This window comes from Terrapene carolina, unplaced genomic scaffold (assembly GCF_002925995.2).
Source record: "Terrapene carolina triunguis isolate 2854851 unplaced genomic scaffold, T_m_triunguis-2.0 Scaffold212, whole genome shotgun sequence".
Taxonomy (NCBI): Eukaryota; Metazoa; Chordata; order Testudines; family Emydidae; genus Terrapene; species Terrapene triunguis.
The window spans coordinates 1,982,518-1,992,790 of NW_020664563.1; positions in this window are offsets into that span (position 1 = coordinate 1,982,518).

Sequence of the window (10,273 nt, forward strand, 5' to 3'; positions counted from 1 at the left end):
CGGCTCCTGGTCGTCCGAGAGAGACGTTCGTGAGCTCACAGGTGAGCAGCTGCATTCCATAAAATGGGCTCTGCTTTGCCTGCAAAAGAGGAGTCGCCTTGTGTGTTGTCGGTGGGAGCCCGTGAGTTCTTTGGGGGTGAGGACACTATCATACCACTCATCCCCAGTGCACCCGAAGTTGATCCTAGTCCACCCTGCGACATGCTTCGAACAATATCCCGGGCGGCTCGGGCCCCCCGGACCCCGTAAGGTGTTGGCACGGACTTATTAGGGAAGCCCATATAGATGGGGAATTTGCGCCCGAGGCTTATCCAGTAGTGACACCGGACCTGCACTTATTGTTTGTCACAGCCTAGACAGCTGATAATGCTGTACTTCCTTATTTAAGAAAAAGGGGGGAGGTGTGGGGATGTAAAGTTCTATGAGAGGGTAAGGGTCACGATGGGACACTTGCAAGGTAATAAATCATGGCCTTATGTAAGGCCCCCTGGTGGTTATATAAGATGAGGCCTTATGTAAGGCCCCCTGGTGGTTATATAAGATAAGGCCTTATGTAAGGAACATCTGAACCAATCGGTGTAGGGCTATACATGTGATAAGCACATGATTCTCCTTCTTGTCCAATCAGTAGATGTGTGATTATAGCCTAATTGTGTTATGTAATGTTAAGAAAGCTTGTAATAAACAGAGTTTGAGTCAGCTTGCAACCACATTGGTCGTGTGCTTTATCCGCGCCCCACAGTCCCAGTGTTGGCTTTGCTCCTCCCCGGGGACGTGATGCAGAGCAGCAAGGAGGGGCATTGTTTGAAGAGTGAGACGGCAGCGGCATGGGCCCCATGACAGGGCTTTGGATACCACAGGGGCTTTCCTTCTGCCTCTTGACGTTTTGAGCTCAATCATTGCTTCAGACAGCAGAGCTAGCTCCGGCAGTAGGATGGCATGTGGCAGGACACGTTGCTGACAGGGGTCAGGGCTGTCAGGCTGAAAGCTTCATGCTCTTCTATGGATTTCCAGCTCTGTTCAGAAGCCTGCTCCATTCTGCAGGGGCCTGCAGTTATTCCTAGCCCTTGGAGAACAAGCACATCCCCACTAGCACACACGGATCCATCCCATGTACTGAGCATCAGTCCTGCAGTCTCACGGGTGGGGCATTTCATGAAGTATCAGCCCTCTGAGAATGATGATTTCCCACAAGCAATAGAACACTCAGTATGTGTGCCCCAGGCACTGCTCTACCTCACTGGGATGGGGGGCCTGTGCTTGTAGCCACATGTGTCGGGGAAGGCTTGTTGTGTGGGGATTTGCAGCTTGCTATCAAGCAAATAATTGAGTGTGGGGGGTGATTAGAAAAAGCCCTGCTAGGACAGCACAGCTGGCTCTGCAGCAGGGTCTCGCAGGAACCATGATGAGCAAACAGCCGGAAATGTATTCCTCTTCACCAACAACCTTGGATTCAGCTATGCTCCAAGCCCCTCTGCGTTGTGTTCCAGGGAATATTTGGGCGCTGGCGGTTTGCTAATGCAAATCCTCCGCACAAGCCCATTTTAAATGTGAATACTTCAATATCCCCTGGAAGAGAATTCCAAATCCCATGTTAGTCACATTAGAAATTCATGCTGTGTTGCTTAGTGACCTAAATCACTAGTTGGGAACAGAACCAACACAGTGGAGATTTTGAAGGTAGCATGTTAAATATTTGCAGTGTGGGTCAGTGGTTGGGGTCCTGTCTCATCTCCTGCTCTCCCCTCCCCAGCAGCTCCTTCCTTGCACCGTCAATGGTGCATCAGTGAAAACGGGAGTGGACTCTTGTGAGACTCCACCTTTCTTTGTACAGACATCACTAACTACCTCGGCTCCTTGACACACATGCGCCAAAGGCAGGGATTTCAAACCCGGGGGAACCAGGCAGCTCTGAATTTGCTTTGCTGACTTTTGTTCTGCAGAGTGAGAGGAGACCCCTGGCCAGACTGGCTTCTTAGCTCCATTAGGGTGATAACCAGGGCCTGGCTGAAATGAGCTGACACATGTAACATGCATGGGCAGCTGGGCAGACAGAGCTACTTTCCAGCTGTGAATTTCTTAACATTTTTGGATTAAACCTCAAATTTTACACATGGCTCTTTTGTCTCCTTCCTCCTGGGGTTTGTCTACTTCCCCCAGCCTGTCTTTCACCTCAGCCTCACAGATGGTATCTATCTAATCCAGCAGTTCTCAAACTGTGGGTTAGGACCCCAAAGTAGGTCGCGACCCCATTAAAATATGGTTGCCAGGGCCAGCATTAGATTTGCTGGGACCCAGGGCTGAAGCTGAAGCCTGAGCTCCATCCCCACCCAATGCTAATCTTCTATGATTCTGATTTGCAGGTGTTGTACAGGCGAAACAGTGCTGCTGTCTGTCAGAGTAAAGTGCCACCTTGAGACACTGGAATGTTGTGTCCTCCCCGATATCTGTGCTGGGTTTAAAAAACATCAGTCTGTTAAAATTGTTTCCAAGTTGATGGAATGCACAATAATGCCCCTGTAACACCCAATGCTTCCAGCACCAACCCTGCTTCCCATGGTGAGGAGAGACTAGCTTTCACACCCACTAGTTCTGAATGTGTACATTACTGCTACCAGCTGTAGGTCCCATTCTTCCATCCGTTAAAGACAGTCGTAGTCTCAGTGTTTGCCTAAATCAACCCTTCTTTTGCCTCTCCTGCTGACTTAGCCTCCGTTTCTCATTGAGGTGGATTAATTACGTCGATGGGAGAACACGCTCCCCTCGACACAATGCGTCTTCACCAGATGTGCTAAATCGACACCGCTGCATTCTGATTTAGCATGCTAGTGAAGACAAGCCCGAGTGAGGAAGGGAAGCTGAGTGCCCCGGTATTTATTGTTTGTATCACTTTTTTTAGGTGACGTTTCCCACCTGCCATGGTCATAGACTCCTAGACTTTAAGGCCAAAATGGATCATCATGATCATCTAGTCTGACCTGCACATCGCAGGCCACAGAACCTCACCCACCCACTTCCGTAATAGATGCATAACCTCTGGCTGAGGGTATGTCTACACTACGAAATTAGGTCGAATTAATAGAAGCCGGTTTTATAGAAATCGGTTGTATACAGCCGATTGTGTGTGTCCCCACATAAAATGCTCTAAGTGCATTAGTTCGGTGGACCGCGTCCACAGTACCGAGGCTAGCGTCGGCTTCCGGCGCATTGCACTATGGGTAGCTATCCCACAGTTCCCGCAGTCTCCGCCGCCCATTGGAATTCTGGGTTGAGATCCCAATGCCCGGATGATGCAAAACAGTGCCGCGGGGGGTTCTGGGTACATGTCGTCAGGCCCCTCCCCCTCCGTCACAGCAACGGCAGACAATAGATTCGCGCCTTTTTACCTGGGTTACCTGTGCAGACAACATACCACGGCAAGCATGGAGCCCGCTCAGCTCAGCTCACCGTCACCATATGTCATCTAGGTGCCGGCAGACGTGGGACTGCATTGCTACGCAGCAGCAGCAGCAGCTAACTGCCTTTTGGCGGTAGACGGTGCAGCATGACTGGTAGCCTTCATTGGCGATCTGGGTGCCGGTAGCCGTGGGGCTGGCAGCCGTGGGGCTGCATTGCACCAGCCCCCTTGCCTTTTGGCAGTAGATGGTTTATTACGACTGGTAACCGTCCTCGTCGGACAGCAGTGGCTGTCGATCATGGGCACCTGGGCAGACAATGATGGTTAGCAGTCGTAGTATACTATTTTCTGCAAAGCACCCAGTTTTCTGCTAAGCACCCAGAAGAGGCCGAGGGCGATCTGGGTGCTGGCAGACATGGGGCTGGCAGCCGTGGGGCTGCATTGCACCAGCCCCCTTGCCTTGATGATGATGGTTATCAGATGTAGTATGCGTAGGATGGGGCTACATTGCTACACAGCAGCAACCCCTTGCCTTTTGGGCAGTAGATAGTATATTACGACTGGTATCCATCGTTGTCATACTGCAGTGGGTATCAGATTGTGCAATAGACCTGAAGGCTAACTGCCAAGCGCCCAGTATTTGCTGCCAAGCACCCAGAAAATGCCAAGGGCTATCAGTCATGCTGCACCGTCGTCTTAAGATGTAAAAAATAGATTTATTCTGTATTCATTTGCTTCCCCCCTCCCTCCTGCTAAACCCAGGCTTTTGAGTTCAATCTTTGGGGGGGGGGCATTCTGTGTGACAGTTGTTTGTGTTTCTCCCTGATGCAAAGCCACCTTTCTTGATTTTAATTCCCTGTACCTGTACGCCATGTCGTCACTCGCCCCTCCCTCCCTCCCTCCTTCCCCTGGTCCGTCAGATACTACTTTCGCGCCTTTTTTCAGACCAGACGCCATAGCTAGCACTGGGATCATGGAGCCCGCTCAGATCACCGTGGCAATTATGAGCACTATGAACACCACGCGCATTGTCCTGGAGTATATGCAGATCCAGGACATGCCAAAGCAAAACCAGGACCAGGCGAGGAGGAGGAGGAGGCGATTGCAGCGCGGTGACGAGAGTGATGAGGAAATGGACATGGACCTAGACCTCTCACAAGGCACAGGCCCCAGCAATGTGGAAATCATGGTGTTAATGGGGCAGGTTCATGCTGTGGAACGCCGATTCTGGGCCCAGGAAACAAGCACAGACTGGTGGGACCGCATCGTGCTGCAGGTGTGGGACGATTCCCAGTGGCTGCGAAACTTTCGCATGCGTAAGGGCACTTTCATGGAACTTTGTGACTTGCTTTCCCCTGCCCTGAAGCGCCAGAATACCAGGATGAGAGCAGCCCTCACAGTGGAGAAGCGAGTGGCGATAGCCCTGTGGAAGTTTGCAACGCCAGACAGCTACCGGTCAGTCGGGAATCAATTTGGAGTGGGCAAATCTACTGTGGGGGCTGCTGTGATCCAAGTTGCCAGGGCAATGAGAGACCTGGTGATATCAAGGGTAGTGACTCTGGGAAACGTGCAAGCCATAGTGGATGGCTTTGCTGCAATGGGATTCCCAAACTGTGGTGGGGCGATAGACGGAACCCATATCCCTATCTTGGCACCGGAGCACCAAGCCACCGAGTACATAAACCGCAAGGGGTACTTTTCAATGCTGCTGCAAGCCCTGGTGGATCACAAGGGACGTTTCACCGACATCAACGTGGGCTGGCCGGGAAGGGTACATGATGCTCGCGTCTTCAGGCAGTCTGCTCTGTTTAGAAAGCTGGAGGAAGGGACTTTCTTCCCGGACCAGAAAATAACCGTTGGGGATGTTGAAATGCCTATCGTGATCCTTGGGGACCCAGCCTACCCCTTAATGCCATGGCTCATGAAGCCGTACACAGGCAGCCTGGACAGTAGTCAGGACCTGTTCAACTACAGGCTGAGCAAGTGCCGAATGGTGGTGGAATGTGCATTTGGGCGTTTAAAAGCGCGCTGGCGCAGCTTACTGACTCGCTCAGACCTTAGCGAAAAGAATATCCCCATTGTTATTGCTGCTTGCTGTGCGCTCCACAATATCTGTGAGAGTAAGGGGGAGACATTTATGGCGGGGTGGGAGGTAGAGGCAAATCGCCTGGCCGCTGATTACGCGCAGCCAGACACCAGGGCGGTTAGAGCAGCACAGCATGGTGCTGTGCGCATCAGAGAAGCTTTGAAAACCAGTTTTGTGACTGGCCAGGTTACGGAGTGAAACTTCTGTTTGTTTCTCCTTGATGAACCCTCCGCCCCTCCCCCCCCCACCCGGTTAACTCTACTTCCCTGTAAACCAACCACCCCACCCTCCCCTACCCTCCCCCCTTCAAGCACCAGTTGCAGAGGCAATAAAGTCATTGTTACTTCACATTCATGCATTCTTTATTAATTCATCACACAACTAGGGGGATAATTGGAAAGGTAGCCCGGGATGGGTGGGGGAGGAGGGAAGGAAAAGGACACACTCCAATTTAAAACTTTACAACTTATTGCTATGGAAATCATCTAGGGTGGAGTGAGTGGGTGGCCGAAGGCCCCCCCACCGTGTTCTTGGGCGTCTGGGTGAGGAGGCAATGGGACTTGGGGAGGATGGCTGTTGGTTACACAGGGGCTGTAGCGGCGGTCTCTGCTCCTGCTGGCTTTCCTGCAGCTCAACCATACGCTGTAACATTGGGGAGGAGGGCTGTTGGTTACACAGGGGCTGTAGTGGCGGTCTCTGCTCCTGCTGCCTTTCCTGCAGCTCAACCATACGCTGTAGCATTGGGGAGGAGGGTTGTTGGTTACACAGGGGCTGTAGCGGCGGTCTGTGCTCCTGCTGCCTTTCCTGCAGCTCAACCATACGCTGTAGCATATCAGTTTGATGCTCCAGCAGACGGAGCATGGACTCTTGCTTTCTGTGTGCAAGCTGATGCCACCTCTCATCTTCAGCCCGCAACTTCCTCTGTTCCTCCCGCGATTCAGCCCGCCACCTCTCCTCCTCAGCCCGCGATTCAGCCCGCCACCTCTCCTCTCGCTCATATTGGGCTTTTCGATAATCAGTCATTGACTGCCTCCACGCATTCTGCTGTGCTCTGTCAGCGTGGGAGGCAGTCTGTAGTTCTGTAAACATTTCATCACGTGTCCTTCGCTTACGTTTTCGAATATTCACTAGCCTCTGCGAAGGAGAAACATTTGCAGCTGGTGGATGAGAAGGGAGAGGTGGTTAAAAAAGATACATTTTAGAGAACAATGGGTACACTCTTTCACGTTACATTTTGCTGTTCACATTACACAGCAGATGTGCTTTCGTTACAAGGTCGCATTTTTCCTCTTATATGGAGGGCCTGCCTGTTTGGTGTGAGAGATCACTCACGCAGTGCCAGGTCACAGATTTCAGCTTGCAGGCAGCCATGGTAAGACACAGTCTTTTGGCTTTTTTAACCTTCTTAACATGTGGGGATGGTTTCAAAGAGTACTGCTATCATTAACCATACCAAGCACCCGTTGGGTTGGCCATTTAAAATGGGTTTGCAATGTAAAAGGAGGGGCTGCGGTTTCAGGGTTAACATGCAGCACAAACCCAACTAATTCCCCTCCCCCCCACACCCAATTCTCTGGGATGATCACTTCACCCCTCCCCCCACCGCGTGGCTAACAGCGGGGAATATTTCTGTTCAGCAGACCAGGAAGGGGCACCTCTGAATGTCCCCTTAATAAAATTGCCCCATTTCAACCAGGTGACCGTGAATGATATCACTCTCCTGAGGATAACAAAGAGCGATAAGGAATGGATGTTGTCTGCATGCCAGCAAACACCGGGACCATACGCTGCCATGCTTTGTTATGCAATGATTCCAGACTACGTGCTACTGGCCTGGCGTGGTAAAGTGTCCTACCATGGCGGACGGGATAAGGCAGCCCTCCCCAGAAACCTTTTGCAAAGGCTTTGGGAGTACATGAAGGAGAGCTTTCTGGAGTTGTCCCTGGAGGATTTCCGCTCCATCCCCATACACGTTAACAGACTTTTCCAGTAGCTGTACTGGCCGCGATTGCCAGGGCAAATTAATCATTAATCATTAAACACGCTTGCTTTTAAACCATGTGTAATATTTACAAAGGTACACTCACCAGAGGTCCCCTGTGTGCCCTCAGGGTCTTGGGTGAGTTCGGGGGTTACTGGTTCCAGGTCCAGGGTGATAAACATATCCTGGCTGTTGGGGAAACTGGTTTCTCCGCTTCCTTGCTGCTGTGAGCTATTTACATTATCTTCATGCTCATCTTCCTCATCCCCAGAACCCGCTTCCCTGTGTCTTTCTCCAGTGAGGGACTCATAGCACACGGTTGGGGTAGTGGTGGCTGCACCCCCTAGAATGGCATGCAGCTCCGCGTAGAAGCGGCATGTTTGCGGCTCAGCCCCGGACCTTCCGTTTGCCTCTCTGGCGTTGTGGTAGGCTTGCCTTAGCTCCTTAATTTTCACGTGGCACTGCTGTGTGTCCCTGTTATGGCCTCTGTCCTTCATGGCCTTGGAGACCTTTTCTAATATTTTGCCATTTCGTTTACTGCTTCGGAGTTCGGCCAGCACTGATTCATCTCCCCATATGGCGAGCAGATCCCGAACCTCCCGTTCTGTCCATGCTGGAGCTCTTTTGCGATCCTGGGACTCCATCACGGTTACCTGTGCTGATGAGCTCTGCGTGGTCACCTGTGCTCTCCACGCTGAGCAAACAGGAAATGAAATTCAAACGTTCGCGGGGCTTTTCCTGTCTACCTGGCCAGTGCATCTGAGTTGAGAGTGCTGTCCAGAGCGGTCACAATGAAGCACTGTGGGATAGCTCCCGGAGGCCAATAACGTCGAATTCCGTCCACACTAACCCAATTCCGACCCCCTAAGGCCGATTTTATCACTAATCCCCTCATCGGAGGTGGTGTAAAGAAACCGGTTTAAAGGGCCCTTTAAGTCGAAAGAAAGGGCTTCGCCGTGTGAACGTGTCAAGGCTTAATTCGATTTAACGCGGCTAAAGTCGACCTAAACTCGTAGTGTAGACCAGGCCTGAGTTACTGAAGTCCTCAAATCATGATTTAAAGAATTCAAGTTACAGAGAATCTACCATTTACTCTAGTTCAAGCCAGCAAGTGACCCATGCTACAGAGGAAGGAGAAAACCCCCCCAGGGTCTCTGCCAATATGACCTGCATGGAAATTCCTTCATGACCCCAGAGATGGTTATCAGTGGGCGAGACCACCAGCCAGACACCTAGGAAAGAATTATTGGTAGTAACTCAGAGCCCTCTCCATCTAGCAGGTACTATGAGTCAGGAGTCTACAACATCTTTACCACCTAGCAGAAGATTAATCTGAAGTTCTGTGAAGTGAACCATGTAGCGTTTCCAGGGTCCTCTGTCCCCCCAGATCCCACAACAGGATAAGGCAGCCCAAAGAAAGCAAAAAATTAAAACAACTTTACAATTTCAGCCTAGTAATGGAAACAGAAAAGCATGGACTGGTTCCTGGGGTAATGGCAGGTAGAGAGGTGTATGAAAAATAATTGTGAGGCGCTGATGGGAGGGAAGCTGCACTGTTGGCAAGCACTGAAATACAAGAATATGGCAGTGATTTCAAAGGTCTGTGGAGACAAGCGACAATGAGGACAACAGAAGAAAAATATTAAAATGAAAGAACTGAGTATAAACACGATGTGTATATTGCTTTTTAAACTGTGTGGGCACTTGGTAGTGATGGTCCCTGAAGCAGATACCTAATGGTCCAAGTCCAATGGTCCAAATCTCCAAATCCTTTATCAGAATAAATGATAGAACAGCTTATACACAAGCACATGCTAAACATTTAGCTCTATTTTTCCCCTTCCCTGCTATGTGTTAGAAACAATAATTGCAATATAGAAGGAGAGCAAATTCACAGCAAGTTTTGGCTGGGGATTACCATTTTCAGGAATAATTAATTTAGTGTCCATACTCAGGGAGACACACAATCTTGTCAGTAACATCTTTGCAACACAGCTGAATTAGGGGATTTTCTGGAAGGGACAGTTCTAGCACATTCATTATTAAAATGTATGACTCATCAGACATAGTACAGTACAAAATATACAAGAAATGTGGTGACTTGCTTGTGACTTTATTGGAAGTAATTGCGTACTGCAGCATGGGGAAAATCTGTGCTATGGCTTAAAAGGGCTTGATCCTACAAGTTAAGTAACCTTCGCTTTGTTTGACAGGAAGTCAGACTATGGTAAATGATTCAATAACTGTCCATTACAAGGTTTCTTGTACTTTTTTCTGGAGCATCTGCTATTGGCCACTGTCAAAGGCAGTATACTAGACTAGATGGACCACTGATCTGCTCTGGTGTGACAGTTACTTTGTTCTATTTGAATCCAAATCTTCAGATATGAAACAGTGAATTAATCTGTTGCCCTAATCTAGATCCCTAACCAATGGATATCTGGCTTTATTTTATTTTTTTACTTAGAGTAAAGCAAAATGTTTCCACATGCTATAGGGATTCTAGAGATTCTGTTTTAGGCCACCAATGCACATACAAATTTGATGGCAATATTTTAGATTGAGGTCTTTTTGAAATTCAGAGACAAAGTTGGCCTCAACTTTGCACCTGCATTTTTCTGCCTGCAAATAATTGCAGCTGTACTTTACAGAACTTAGTTGTCCAACTACCTGAGTTGCAAATGGTGTCAGGTAGATAGACATCACTATGCTATAAAATAAGCCCACAATTACTTTAGTCTTCAAAACTGTGCCTCCAATTATGTGCTGCTATAAAAGTCTACACCAAATATCAGAGATTTTCTGAAAG